The sequence below is a fragment of the Cydia amplana genome, chromosome 7, assembly GCF_948474715.1.
Source record: "Cydia amplana chromosome 7, ilCydAmpl1.1, whole genome shotgun sequence".
NCBI classification, from domain to species: Eukaryota; Metazoa; Arthropoda; class Insecta; order Lepidoptera; family Tortricidae; genus Cydia; species Cydia amplana.
The window spans coordinates 8,796,310-8,811,555 of NC_086075.1; the positions used below are offsets into that span (position 1 = coordinate 8,796,310).

General features: G+C 35.3%; 1 protein-coding gene across 3 annotated transcripts in view; it reads right to left on the reverse strand.

Annotated features, from left to right (window-relative positions):
* LOC134649619 (uncharacterized) overlaps positions 1-15,246 on the reverse strand; it is a 171,889-nt gene that overhangs the window by 78,879 nt on the left and 77,764 nt on the right. The gene's annotated exons all lie outside the window — the stretch shown is intronic.

Here is a 15,246-nt window from a genome sequence, read left to right on the forward strand (position 1 = left end):
CACCAAGACCTCATCCATAGCTAGCAAATCTTTCCACCAAAAAAATAAATAGTATGATTTTCCAATATGACTTGGAACTCCGGTAACCGTTCAAGAAGTGTAACGCTCTTACGGTAGATGTCGCTCTGGTCCCCTTGACCCAATATGGTGGAAAGATTTGCTGGCTATGGATGAGGTCTTGGTGGCTCAGATGGCAGAGCGCTGGAGTATCGATCCAGAGGCCGTGAGTTCAAGTCTCACCCAAGACAGTAATTTTTCCACTTTTAAATTTATTCTAAGCTTAGTTGATATTAAACTATAACATATCTAGAATGGATCTAGTACGTGTCGTCTCTTGTGAATATCTCGAAGTTCGAATACGGCAGTGGGGCACGGGACACTGAACGTGTTAAAACGCGCGTCAGTGTTTGAAAGGCTACAAATGATTATTTATGAATTAACTCCATGAAGTTGTACACACGCGCTTTGACGCGCTCTGAACACCTGTCATGTGGAAGTACCCTTAGGTTACGTTTGGATTATATATAATTCAGCAATTTCTCTTTGTGTAACTGGCGGGCTGATTATAGGGACTTATATTACTTAGCCAATGGTTACATTATTTCATTGGGTTTAAAATGTTAAATTCCAAAATATTGTTTCGTGTACCAAAAAAAGTCCCCGTATTTTATGGGATATTGGATCCGTTGGGGTCATAGGTTATTCATTAATTCATTCATAGGATCTAGATATTCATAGCATACAACTTTCGCACAATATCATATTTCGCGTAAAGAGTCTCAATTAATGTCACGTCAAACTTACAACATTATAGTATTTTCAATTATATGTATTAGTGAATAAAACAGTAGGTAGGTTAGAACCAACATAAAAAATACTAACATATGATTTAATATTTGTCGTCTATGAAAAGCAACGCAATTTGCAGCGCTAACGAGATTTATTTACAAGATAAAGCTCACATACGCTCGTATAACATAAAAATCCACTACGCAGGAAACGAGCGCAAACACAAATAAAAATGTTACAAAGGAATCTCTTCTACTTGCGCTATTTGTAAGTGCTAAACTTTAAAATTACTGATAACTCTGCTATTCTGATGTTTTCTACATTCTTGTAGAAATAAAAGTCTAAAGTTTATGAAATACGTCTTTACTTTATATAAGAACTTGGTTTGGTATGCTTTACTCGTCCTGTCAATGCCGGAGGTATCAGATGAATAATAAAAACTCATACATACAAATGATAAGTACTTGTAATTTTATTCAGGGAATCTATTTTCAAATCCTTTGACATTATCTTTTGAGTCGCCTACTCGTTTATAAGTAAGTATTGTCATTCCTCATCAAACAGAAATCACAATAATATGCATTCAGAGCTTATAATGACAATGACGGTAGTAAATACATAATTACCGTCCATGATGCATAGTCATACCTACCTACTAGAATTCAAAATGCAGATCGCATGAATGTCGCATAGAACTCTGCGTTCCAGTAACTCGACCGAGAGCTAACCCGCTCTGAATGGGACGTGATTATACACAGCCGACTTCCCAACAATTTACCATCACTATAGTGGCTTTAATAACTCATTTTGCGATACATTCGCTAGTTTAATATCAAGCATTAATCCCTATTAGTTGCTGTTGACAAAGTCAAACTTGTAATCAAGTCGACAGTATAAATAGGTAAGATTATATAGGTAACTTCATATAACTTGACTTGTGCTATAAAATCAATTTGAGAGTTAAACCTAGACTGACTAGCAAAGGGGATGGGAGTTTTGATTAAGATGCGTAGTCAACGACATATTTGTTGGTGTCTGAGTTTTATAAGAGATAATTATGGACTTATTATTTTGATCTCACATCAGTTGATTCAGACTCAGATTGCCGTTATATTGTTTTAATTAATTTATTGAACAAGTATATGTATGAGATTGGACTTTAATGTTGACATTGACTGTATGATAATGAACTAGGTATGTGCAAATCAGTTGAAGGTACCACTTTACATAGAAGTAACTAAGTCACTAGTTACTAAAAAAATCATTTCCAGAGAAGTTTTTAAAGTAGCAAAGTTAGTTATATAAAAATAGCCGTCGTAAAAGTCGAAATATGTTTTGAATTTCAAGTAGGGTTGTACGATAATTTAAGTTTTAAGAAAGCATCTGTTTACAGAAACGCGCAATGTAAAATTGAAAGTTTTTAACATAAACGTGGCATAAATAAACTAGCATTTACTCAGTAGACTTCAAAATAACAGTTCTAGTCGGACCATTGTTAACCAAACGACCTCCGAAGAAACTTATTAATCGAAATTAAAATTACCAAAGCAAATAACAAGAAACCTTTACAGACGAGCGCTATGTTTACGTACTCGTACATCTACTTTCACATAATTTAACTTTGAGATTGAAAATTTAATAAAGTGTAGGGAGCTTTGCATCAACCCGCACTATGGACTCATATCCGAGAAATAACTGAAGAACGCTCCATCAAATTACTTGAACGTAACAGAATGGTAGCAAAAGTGAAACTTGGATCTTGTATTATAATGTAATATGTATAAAAGGTGGTTGGTACAAAAAGTAATGCTCGGGTCATATTTTATGCAAGTATGTAGGTACTTATCTACAAATTAAATATATTAAAAACGGGTCAGTCGACTTTAAATACGTGAGTGACCCGTTTTTAACCCCGCGTTAGTGGGTTGGTGCAAGTGGCACTAAATGAATCAGTTAGAGCGGAAGTGAAGTGTGGATTGGATATGGATATAGGTATCCCAGGTTTTAAAACAGTTCCATTAATTATGCCCTAGAACGTTTATATACAATATAACGTTTATATATACAATGTACTTAAAAGTAGTTTCTCGAGTTCTGTAGATACAATCCAGTTTTGAGTTTGGGTATTACCGTTAAAACATGTCATGTGCTACAGAAACTGCATTTAAGTTTAGACGCGTGTCAGTGATGGCCTCACAAAGTTATATTACCTACCCGTTTCACTTCCTCCATAGGCTATCAGCATGGTTACAGGCCCCTATTTCACTACGGCGAAAGGTGCGACAATTCGACAAATGTGACATTTGACAATATGTTGCTGACGTCACAGGCATCCATTGGCTACGGTTACCGCTTACCATCAGGCGGGCCGTATTCCTGTTTGCCACCATCATTGCATTATGTAAAAAAACTTTATTATATCGGCAAAAAACAGGTATTTCTCTTTCGAATTTTATGATGATGATGATGATGATGATGATGACGATTGTCACACGATTTAATAGAACTTTCTGTAATTCTTGACAGGAAATGAGTTCTGTGTCGGAATTTTGTGACAATTGTCGTGTTTCTTGTGACAATTGTCATTAGCTTCGTAAAATAAGTACTTATTTATTGGCGATATAATGGAGGTTTATTTTTATTAATATGTTGGTGGAAAACAAGCACACCGCCCGTCCGATGGTAAGCGGTTACCGTAGTCTATGGAGGCCTGTGACGTCAGTAACAGTGATGTCGACAATTGTCGCACCTGTCATCGTGGTGAAATAGGGGCCTGGAGTTGGTGTTTGACATTTAAGTTTTCCTTAACAAACCGTTCTGCATCATGGTCGTGTTTTTATTTGTATCACCTGTCATGTCATGCGTCACTTTCGCACTTACATACTTGTTAGAACGTGACAGGCATGGTAACAAATGATAAAGAGACAGCCAACATAGCCCTTCTGATTCAGATCAGACTACATCAGTATTGGTTCCGTAAATGTCAAAACCGATGTTGCCGCCCGTATTTTAGACATTTCCGACAGCAATGCAGTTGCCAGTATTGTCGCGCTGCAATACTGTTGAAGTAATACTAGCGTAGTCTGAATCCTTCACGGATATGAAGACATTATGAATTTTCATTTGGCATGATTAATTATTACTGGAGTGTAGCTACATATGTATTAAATGGCGTGTACTAATGTAATGTAATAGTGTTCTCTAACGCTTCCAGCTATCGGTATTACTTAGCCATTGATCAAGTGTATATGCCATTTTAATTACCATAGCATGTGTGCACTTGGATAATAAGGCATGTGATGTGAGACATGCATTTGACAAAGACGCACTACATGCTAATTCTGTTATTACAATTTGATTTTGTAGATAACAATTTTGATATGGGTTTCATCTTATTTTAACGACCATGACCACGCTCACGCTGACTGGTGCTGACGACACTGATTTAAACTTTCACGATTTTTACACATTATTAATTGTACAACGGGACTTAATCGCGTATCTAAATTTTTAAGATTTACCTCCGACGTTTCGAGGACTGCGTTGTCCCCGTGGTTGGCCGTGGCTGAGCATTTACTGGAGTCAGGACCAAACCACTGGATTGAGCTGCATAACCCTAAAATCCTGTCCACGGATCGTCATTTCTACAGCAGGAAAGTACGGGAAGCCATTGAAATAAAAAAAAACATAGAATAGAATCTTGGAGGATACAACTAAACGGAGTAGCCATTAACAGGCTTTCCCCTGTGTCGAAAATAGGCGGCCAACGGTCATACACAATGTATGGACTGACGTTTATCTGACATGGCTAATTTTACGTTACGCATACATTTGACGTTCCCCTCCCCCGCAAAAATCGGCAGACTGTTTTGTACAGAAAATTACAGACATGGCGTCTCCGTTTGATTATATCCTCCAAGAATAGAATAGAATAGAATAGAAATAATTTTATTCGTGAGCACAAACACAAAATAGAAACAGATGTAACAGATATAACAGAGATATAGTAATTTCAATCGGGACGAGGGTTTCAACATCTCATCCACATGGAATCCAGTCATTAGTAAATGTAAGCGTAAACGAATATCGTTAGTGTTGTGTGTCGACAGAGTGACATCCCTAGTGCGCAAAACGTTCAAGCGGATAAACAAGACCAAGTGCGGGTAGTTCGAAAAACTCGCGCGGTTAGAAGATGCTGATGTCAACGTAAGCCAGTCTTCTCCGAGACCACGGGGACAACGCCGTCCTCGAAACGTCGGAGGTAAATCTTAAAAATTTAGATAATACGCGATTAAGTCCCGTTGTACAATTTAATAATGGTGCTGACGAAATGCAATCAAAAGTCTTCTCATATCATCATAAGGCATTTCGGTCTCACTCATTGTTGCGCATGAAATGCCTGATAAAATGATTCAAGGTCGTTTCAAAATGAGATGAAAACCATAATATATCAAATTGGTCAAACAAAATCAACGTCCTGGTGTGATGTGAACATATATAATTGGAAACCAAGAAGTTATATTACGATTTTCGACAAAAAAATACCTATAACATGAAGGTGTGTGTAGGTATATTTGTGTGTAGGTTTCATAAACGATTTTGCAAGCCCTACCTATACCTTTATACCTTTTTGATTAAAATTATCTGATTTCGCTACTCAAAGGTTGTCTGGAAGAGATGGGTTTTGAACGATAAGACCGCCTGTTATGCCTTTAATTAATTGTGTTTTTCTGAAACTGTGTCCTTTTGGGGTGTCCAATAAAGAGTAAGGGCTCATTTAGACGGCGCGCGATCTCGTAACATTCGATTTTGGTTACATTGCGGACCGTTGAGTTTACATCAATTCAGCGGACCTATTAAATGACGCAATGTAATTAAACTCGCATGCGAGTTCTCGCACCGTCTAAAAGAGCCCTAAAGTTAAATAAAAACCAGTAAAAATACTAAACAATATTTTGTAGCCGATGTTTACTGGGTAAGTTGTGGTGTCGGCCGAACCTTCACGACCGCAGGGCTGCTAATCCGATCACGGGTTTCGATGGCCGAGTTTTGGAAATTCACTGTTCACTGGACAAACCGCGATAAAAACCTTTTCGTTTCGATGTAAGTATAATCTTGTCTAAGATATTATCGTTAATGTGTAACCGAATTTTTCAGAGTCACTATATGACTTGAGAAGATTTAAGAGGTAACATACAATGATTTGTAACTCAAGATAGGGTATAGGCGTTCCAAAATTGAAGCGCTTACCTTGTGACAAATTGTACAAGTTGCCTTTAGTCGCGGCTGGACAAGTGAGAAATGTGCACGTGCTAACGAGCTCTCGCACACCGAAAGAGAAAGAGACGAGATTATGTTTAACAACGAGTGTGACAAAGATGGATGGAATGAGAAAATTAATCAAAAATAACAGATTTCTTCGTAGGTACAGAAATAAATATGGAAGTACTTATGTCCCTCGAGTATGAGTATAACCTATCTATGGTTATATAATATCATTGGTAACATAATATACTTACCTACCTAGAAAAGTTTGAACGCAATGACCGCATTGTAACGGTTCAACTTTTTTAGTTTTAACATTTTCTATTCTGTTAATATACATTTTAGATAGTTTTAATTGCATGAAATAGTAACATAAAAAAACCCTAAACAACCTTAAAGCATTGCGTAACGATGATCAAAACTTTATGTGCGCACTGTTGATGTCTTTTTATCCGTTGTTATTCTTAACCCACATAACGCTTCCATGATCACAATTATTATTATTACGCTGCACAAACTTCTTCAATGATAATTTTAACTTGTAGTACGCGCTTTATCATGTAGCCTGTTCCATGAATGTTACAGAGAGGCAAAGCCAAAATTAAAAATATGTATCTGATTTATGAACGTAACTCCTACGTTGAACGGTTCCCGCGCTGTCAGCTGTCAAATGTCATTGTGTTTATTCATGTTAGCCTAGACCATTAGGGCTTAATAAAATATAACTTTTTTACAGAAAATAATAGTAAATATATATTAAATATGTGAAAAAATAAAATATTAGTGTACGACAGTCCGACCAATTACAAAATTGGAAGAAAATACAAGAAGATTGAAGAAGAAAATGCTACTTTCGCGACCAAGGTCAAAGGCGGCGTCGCGTCGTTTCGTGGATAGCATGACTATCCACCCGGACATGTTGCATACCAAAATAAGAATCTAGCAGGCCATGGACGTAGGTACCTACTTTTTATTTTAGGTCTGCATCATCATCTCCATCTCCGCCAGCGGCGTAGAGAAAAAAGCGATTTTCGCGTGGCGTTTAAAAGCAATCTGTGCCCTCCTCGCTCGCCAGCGACCGAATGTTAATTCATATCTAAAATTCCGAAAGCGAAATAAACGCAAAGTAAGAAATACAGTGGACCAATAACAAGTGCTTATTTGTTCATGATTTTCGACGTTTGTGCTACCTCTATTCTAGCTAGGTGTATATCTGTCCGCTAACTGCACATGGTGACTGAGCTGTGCACTGCATTCTGGAGCACTATTCTAGGTGCATCTGTCTGCTAACTGCACACGGTGGTTGTGCTGTGCACTGTGCAATCTGGAGCACTATTCTAGGTGCATCTGTCTGCTAACCGCACACGGTGGTTGTGCTGTGCACTGTGCATTCTGGAGCACTATTCTAGGTGCATCTGTCTGCTAACTGCACACGGTGGTTGTGCTGTGCACTGTGCATTCTGGGCCACTATTATAGGTGTGTCTGTCTGCTAACTGCACATGGTGACTGAGCTGTGCACTGCATTCTGGAGCACTATTCTAGGTGCATCTGTTTGCAAAATGGCTATACTAAGCTTTTTGGAGTACTAACCTAGGTATCTCTGATGATATTTGGACTTGGCAATCTTTCACATACTAATACTAGGTGCATTCAATGCCAGTATATTTGGGACATTGTGGTGTTGTCACTTATGCCTTACTAACAGCACTGAGATATGGCTCATATCCTACCTGCCAATGGCAGTGGACTTAAGGCCACAAGTCTTGCTAGAACTGGGTTTTGTGGCCCCATGAGTTAATCAATGTGGTATGCAAAATTAGGCCGTCTCTTGATATGTACTCATCTTCAAGTAGGTGAATTAAAAGATTTATTCTTATTTCAGCACGGAGGCACCAGAAATTTGGATATGGAAAAATCCTAATAGGACAACCTTGTTGTTTGTTTTCAGATGTATAATTAAGAACATTACAAAACCAGTATGACCCAAACAAGATTATGCATAAATAATCTGCGCTGTAAAATTTTATTGGTGCTTCGAAGATGAGCCCAGCGACTTGAACTGCGGCTGGTGAGATGCTTGTCGGTGAGGAACAAGGCTAAGTATTTGTTTGCTAACTGTGATGATTTAGCTCTCAATCAATTTTGTGCTGCAACCGGCTGTCGCTTTTAAGTGACTTGACTTTCTTTTGTGTGATTATTATCACTGAGAATCTTCGCTAAAGCAGCGGTCCTGTAAATACTAAAGCACAATAAATGGCATTAGAGATTACTTTACAACATGCTGTCGACAAGTGATATTATAAGAAAATCTAGCAGATAAACTAATGGCTTACGGCCTGGTATTTCAACTTCAAGGGCTCAATTATCAATCATATTTTCCAATGTATGTTTTGCTGTTACTTGTATTTGTTTCATATGATAGAGTATTCATTTAACATTACAACATACAAAAACCCTGGTCAAAAGCAGCGATAAGGAGGCGGAGCAACATTTTCCTCTCTGCAGTCAGTGGTCGCACTCAAGTGACATTACAACAGCCTGTGTTCATTTAGAACAAATTCTCAAAAGCTGTGGTTTATTTAAATACACTTCTTTAATTGCAGTGACATCATATTTACAAGGATTTTGTCATACAAAATTAAATTTTTTGTCTGTCCCAACAGATATTCCGAAATATGATCAACTCTGTGAAATTGATAGTCAAATACTAGAAAACTATATACTGTGTGTATATGCCTATGATGTTCTTATAAAATAATGTACACCTTATACAGTTTAATATTGACTTTAATATTTTCTCTACCAAATCCTAAGAGAAATAAATACAGATACCTATATATTTAAGAAGTAAATATATTGCAACTAAGCAGTTTAAGTCAACAGGGAATTGGAACTGTTATGAAACTAATTAAGTAATGACATAAGTCCTTTTATTAGACAATTAGACTAGGTCACATAATGAGCAATTGTTTAGATTATATATCTATTGTTGAAGCTCATTATTAAAAATGTTTTTTATACTATGTAGGTGCATACATATACAAGATACACTTAATTAGTCTTGATACCATTACCTATATGGAGCTATAATCAAATGAAACTAGATCCTTAGTACTTACCTCAGAAAGCTGGGTAATACTAGAATTATTTCTTTAGCCAATAAGGACAAATACAAACTCAAACAACAGATAAAGTCCTTATTAGTTTTAATGAACTTTGCTCATATAAATGGGTTGTTGTACCTATAGCTACAAGTTTGGCTAATGAATATGGTTATGTGTGTATTTAAAGAGCTGAATAGATAAAAGTACCTATACTGAATTTCGTATATTTTAAAGAAATACAATGCCAATATATCACCTAACGTGACATAATTTGGTGGCTAATTAAAATAAAGGGTTATAAATATATATTTTTTGCAGATATTTAAGTACTTACAGTAATACTTACACCCGTGTGGAAATTATTAAATGAGCCTAATAGAATGCATTAGGTACATTAATTTTGTTCAGGCTATTATGGTGGTCTTGTTTATATTTAAAGACCCTCTTTTCCGGTTTACCACACTGAGATACATCTGAGAGAAGACAACACAGCTATCGCAATTATTTATAAACCGGTAAAATGAAATACAGTATTTGTATGTCTAGGAACGTTAGCAGTGGTGTGAAAAGAGACATTACAATATTCTACTTAAATGCTATATGTGCTTTAAGTGTCATAAGCTGATTGAGAGAAAATAATGTAAGATTTCAGATTTAACGAAAATTAAATTTGAAATTTCTTACAACATTTTGGAAATCCATATACCTACCGAGTTATTGGTTATTATACAAACATCCTGGTGAAGTAACCCAGATGTTTTTTCTACATAAGTAGATGCTTTTGCAAAAAATATTTTATCTATGTTTTCCTTCCAACTGAAACGAAATCTAAGGTATTAAAATTTAGGGAAAGTAGAAGGCATCAAGGCTCGGTCATTGTAACTACTCAGTTTACAAAATATTTATATGCATATGTACATATAATTGTATGGACTTGCGCCCCAGCTCTCATTTATAAAACATATTTTATTAACTGGTTTCAAGTTTCAACAGCGTATTATCCTGGTTACCCCAGTGTTATCCAGGAAGTGCCACCAGTCATCACTGAAGGAGAAGAGGAAGAGGAGAAAGGAGTACAGTACGGTGTAATCCCTTGCGCCCAACACCGTCAAACACACACACACTTTAAATTATGGTGTATGTTATGTAAAAATTAATTACATTAATTATTTTATGGCATCTGTTTCAGAAGTGCTTGCCGTTTTAATAGCATTACTTATGTAATGAGGGAGCTAGGTATAGATGTGTAAATAATTGTAAATCTGCTCTTGTGCTTTTATTGGGGAATAGGCTCTCCTCAAATGATAGCATTGAACACTTTATGAAGAACGTTTTTTCGATTACACCAAACTCAACCATAAAGTGTGTCCTAGTACCCTTAATCGGTCTTAAATTATTTATTAACAGTGTCACCAACTAATGAAAATCATTCATTACAGGATTAAGAAAAAGTAAAAAATTATTTTAACACTTTTATTAGCTGTTGTGATTGTACACAACGTGCAAACCCTGTCCTTGATAAAATATCAAACTTTACTGTTATTCTGATTGATAAATTTCAGCAACCCTTGCTATCCATAGCATTAATTTTTCAGGGAAAACACTAATTTTAAATTGAATGAGGTGTAAAACATTGATTACCTGTATATAAATAACGAACAATAATATTCGTGATGGTAGTTATTAACTTGTTAGTGATTATTTATTGCCCTCAAAATCATGAAAAAATCACTTCCCAAACGATTTGTAGAGGGATTACTTAAGTCAACTCTTAAAGATTTGTATTGTTCTATTTTTATTTTCACCACCTATTTAACCTGTTATGTGTTGTGTCAACCGTAAATCGTTTAGGAGTTAATATTGGTGGAAGAAAAACATCAAGATGGAGTGATTCTTGTAATGTTTTTTTTTCTCAATTTCATAATCATGGTTCCATCCAATAATTTTGGTAAATCCTTACTATGATAAATGAGAAAATAAGTGTTACTTAAAGGTGTAACCAGCAACATACTGCCAAGAGTTGCTTATAGTTGTTGTATTCGCCAATAATTGCATCTCATGCTATCCTTTGATTTCTTTGATATTCCTATAATAATTAGGTTTTATGTGGTATTTGGTGGTATAAATGAAAATACTTAAGTACCTATTAATAAATAATAATATAAAAAATAATAATTCAGCCTTTATACGTCCCACTGCTGGGCACAGGCCTCCTCTCATTCGCGAGAGGGCTCGGGCTATAGTCCCCACGCTAGCCCAATGCGGATTGGGGACTTCACATACACCTTTGAATTTCTTCGCAGATGTGTGCTATTAATAAATAAGGATCAAATTATTTTTGTTTCAACTATCTATAGGTACTATACGATAGACAGTTTGATGAAATGATATCACTAGATCTCTAAATAATGTTGTAAACTAAATATACCTACATATATTCTGAAATCAGTTAATGATAACTAAAAAGGTACCTAATTTAAAATTAAATAATAAATCATTGTTAATCATTAATCAATGATTTCATTGTTCCCATACAAAGCCAAATCAAACTTTGAATACTTATCTCTAAACATCTACAAGTTAAAATTATCATTGAAGAAGTTTGTGCAGCGTAATAATAATTGGAAATTAAACGAACTTACCTGTAAGTGAAGTTCATTTCAATTATATTAGCTGCACAAACTTCGAAATGATAACCCATCCCACCCAGTACCCACGTTGTCCTGAGACAACCAGGGATTCGTGTACCTACCTATAATCCCTGTCAAAGTTATGGTAATATTGGCTTTGCTGAATTGGGGGCCAAGTTATTCCATCAATTGGCATATTCACTGCCAGCGTGAGCTACAAGCATAGCGGATACCATATGTTTTTTCCGCTTTGTAGCGATAAGTACCTAAGAATAGAGAACCCTAGCGGGCTACTGGCAGTGAAAGTGTTATGTCTTGGCTTGTTACTCTAAACTAAATGACATTTGACAGCTGACAGCGCGGGAACCGTTCAACGTAGGAGTTACGTTCATAAATCAGATACATATTTTTAATTTTGGCTTTGCCTCTCTGTAACATTCATGGAACAGGCTACATGATAAAGCGCGTACTACAAGTTAAAATTATCATTTCGAAGTTTGTGCAGCTAATATAATTGAAATGAACTTCACTTACAGGTAAGTTCGTTTAATTTCCAATTATACATTATGTACCGATTTATCATAAGGCATAATAATTGTGATCATGAATTTCAGATTTCCACAGTACCTATTCAAATTCAAAATAATCTCGATCATAGCATTCACAGCCCGCATTCAGGAACAAGCCATTTAATTCGAGTTTAATTCAATTCCTATATGACAAAGAGATCAGATTTGATTAGCAGCGAGCAGGTGTTATTAACCTAACTTATGCATATGTAATGTAATTTCAATATATCATTATCACATTGAATAATGAACCAACCAGTTTCAAATTCAAATAATTTTTAACGGACGGAGGCATTACGACGAAAGAGTATTTAACTTACACATAGGTACGAGTATTTATACAAATCATTAGGTTATAATCCAAATAAAATATCTAAGTTCTTTGTTTACATTTCCAGAAATGAAAAGGATAATTAATTCGATTGTCTTTAGAAGCTGAGAGTTTAAAATCCTTATTTGCTTCTGAGCGTTAATTTAACTTCAATATAGCGTAAAGGGTGTATAAAACAATAGGAAACCGACACCGACGTTTAATTTCGTCAAAAGTTTTGTAATCTGCTTAATAGCAAATCAGCCGTGGCCTGATTAAGACAATAGTAGACGACCGCTTCTTCGTAGTCCACGTTTTTCTCCCTGGGTTATATTTATAAAAAATATTATCATAAAATTTAATGTACTTATATGGATTATAGCTATGCCCCTTTCTTTTTATTTCGCTCATCCCCTTTCCTCTTAAACACAGAGCGTTTTGTTTATCTATTTGTAAGTAAATAATAGGTAGTCGCAAATTATGTATTATAAAGTTATTAGGTAGATACTTAGCTTATAAATTTTACCTTTTAATTGATGCGAAATGCGAAAAATTCGCAGAGTTTTATAAATTCTTCTGACGTTGTAATGTTTGGATATATTACACGACACACCTCGTAACGTTATAGGTTTACACATAAGTACTCGTACTTAGATACATAGTCAAACAGCCCACAGAATTCCAATTATTTAAAAAAAAATATTTAAAAACCTCGGCTTAACTTTTTTAACGGATGAAAAATGTCGGTACTAACACGATATTTAATATTCGCCTTTTTATTAAATGACGATTCGATAGAAAAATTTGAAACATCCATAAATGATGCTCTGAAAAATAACTATGTATTCAACTACTAACTCGTAATGTTATGCTCCTTATTCCTTAAAAAATACAGGTTTATTTCATTGGACTTCTGCAAAATATCTATATTCTAGAAGATAATCGATTTGATTCAATTGCGTAATAGTGACTTGTTTAACAAAGCGGCAAAGTTCTTGTTCAACTCGTGCTGCTGAAAATTATACGGAGGAAATCTCAGTCAAATTAGAAATATTGCTGCCAAGTGCCACAATGATACCACAGGGAAGCGTGGCGATTACCTAAACCACCGACAAGAGGCTGGCTCTTGAATACTTATTATGCTTAATATTATTCTATTGTAATCAAGATAGGTAGCGTAGGCGACAATTTTCAAACAGCCACCATAAGCCGTGTTTTTATTGCTTAAATAAAGTAAATTAAAGTCAGGTAATTGCGGCATAAAACAGTATTACTGGTCGCGTGTAAAACTTTATATTATTTTTCTAACAGCTTCATCTACCGTTGAGAAAAGCTCTTGCCGCGCAGTTATCTCTTTACGAGTAGGTGGTCATAAAATGGCCATTAAATGATGATAAAAAGTACAATCGCAGTAGTAGGAGTACTCAATTTCAAATAAAATCGCTTCCGTCACAAAAATAAATGGACACTTTATTGAAACAAATCAGAGGGAAGATTCAATTTGTTTCAAGAAATGCTCGCGGTATGCGAACATATGGCAACTGTTTTGTTTCTTCCTAAATCTTTGTGTATATATAATTTTTACTTTACCTATACTTTAATTATGACAGTTGTTACTTTCATCTATTAAGGGTGTTTTACGTAAAGAGTCGTGTGCCGTTTTACAGAAAAATAAAAATTGACATGCAGTTTTGCAAAACTTATCAATACTTTTAGTATTTTAAATCAAGTATAAAAGAGTTACGATAATATTCATTTAAATTGCGTATCTATACAGGGTGATTCATGAGACGTGAGCAGGACTAAGCCTACACAATCAGTAAATGTAAAAGAATCGTTCACCACAATATTTAAGTAAAACAATCATGCTTTTTTACTGTTGTTATACTTTTTGGTAAGGACAAATTTAATTATCTACAATCATGGATACCCTACAAAATTTAATTAACAAAGATAAAACCTTTTTAACCGTTATGACAGCACTTTGAGTATGAAGAAAATAAAATGTCACACTTGAGTGGGATACGATTTTTCAAAAGTAACCAGACTCCGATGACATTCAATTTGGCACTTGTTATGGATAAAACAAAGAGGGTGACCATTAATGTCGTAAATAAATTAAAACTTCTTTTTTAAACAGGTTAAAATATATTTAAGTTAATGTCACAAATACTGGTACGAAACACGTTGCTTATAACTTACGGTATCCGTAGGCTTGATCCTGCTCACGTCTCCTGAATCACCCTGTATGTATATATTTAATCCACTAGTGTCAATAAAACACGTCTCAATAAAAAGGCATAAGACGCAAGTACGTAGTTATATAGCTAGGGACATATTAAAGGCAAAAAGAGTTAATATTTACCATTGACCCTTAACTGTTGACTCTGGTACCCACAAATAGAATATACGTAATAAAAGGAATAGGAACACATAGGAAAAAAGGACACACGATTATTGCCTACATAATATTCTTATTATAAAAGTCCCGCATACAATATACGAGGGTATTTGAAAAGAGGGAACATAACAAACCGTTTCCCCATTTCCAGTGAGTTTAACTAATAGACAACCTCCC